Raw genomic sequence first — 1102 nt, 5'->3', positions numbered from 1 at the left:
TTTTTCTCTCTCTCTCTCTCAGGATATTGAGGGTTTTGAGGGAAGTTCACCAGATATCAAGAAGAGCATCCCAAATCCGAGTGTGTCTGATTTGGTTTCTTCATGATTAGTCTGGATGGATGAGTGTTTGGGGCTTGCAATGTCCACATAACTGTTGCCATTACTGAATATCGTGGTGTCAACTGTCCCCACTTGGGTAAAGTGTATCTGTGCAGTTTCTAATGTTGCCTTTTCCTTTTCTCTGCCAATCCTTGGGAAAGTCCTTTATGTTTACCCAACACTTGGGTTGGGGTGGTAATTTAACTTCACTTCATGGAAGGGCTGAGCTATCTAAATACACTACCTAGAATTCTTCCTTGAAGACTTAAAAGTCTCCTATCCAGCTTATTAGTTTATGCAGTGATTTGTTTATGTGGTGTGGATCCATGAACTTACTCTATACTTTGGATATAATTTCATGAAGATTTACCTTGTTCCAAATGCTTTGGCAGCTGAAAGCTCTTGCAGGTTGGATCTTGTGCCCCCAGCTCTTTCATTGTTTAAATGTTTAATTGTTGTTTTAAAGCCATAGCTTTGTTTATGTTAAAAAGTTAGGAAGAACAATTGTGATAATATGTGAAAATATCCCATGCCTCATGGATAATAGTAATTATAACATTATTATTAAAAAAAAAATTAGCGGTCCCAGGCGCTGCGGTAGCCGCGGGTTACCGTGCAGACATGGCCAAGTCCAAGAACCACACCACACACAACCAGTCCCGCAAATGGCACAGAAAAGGCATCAAGAAACCCTAGTCGCAAAGATATGAATCTCTTAAGGGGGTTGACCCCAAGTTCCTGAGGAACATGCGCTTTGCCAAGAAGCACAACAAGAAAGGCCTGAAGAAGATGCAGGCCGACAACGCAAAGGCAGTGAGTGCACTCACAGAGGCCATCAAGGCCCTTGTGAAGCCTCAGGTCATCAAACCCAAGATGCCAAAGGGCCCCAAACTCAAACGGCTGGCTTTCATCGCTCACCCCAAGCTTGGGAAGCGGATTCGAAGCTACATGGCCAAGGGTCAGAGGCTCTGCCAACCGAAGCCTAAGGTTCAGACCAAGGCAG

At 44.0% G+C, this 1102-nt stretch overlaps 1 pseudogene; it reads left to right on the top strand.

The window, feature by feature from the left end:
- Positions 1 to 693: 693 nt before the first annotated feature.
- Positions 694 to 1102, top strand: part of LOC110321969 — a 22121-nt pseudogene continuing 21712 nt past the window's right edge.

The sequence above is a fragment of the Mus pahari genome, chromosome 5 (assembly GCF_900095145.1).
Source record: "Mus pahari chromosome 5, PAHARI_EIJ_v1.1, whole genome shotgun sequence".
Taxonomy (NCBI): domain Eukaryota; kingdom Metazoa; phylum Chordata; class Mammalia; order Rodentia; family Muridae; genus Mus; species Mus pahari.
Note: the sequence above shows the minus strand (reverse complement) of the source record. Positions and strands in the feature narration are given on the sequence as shown.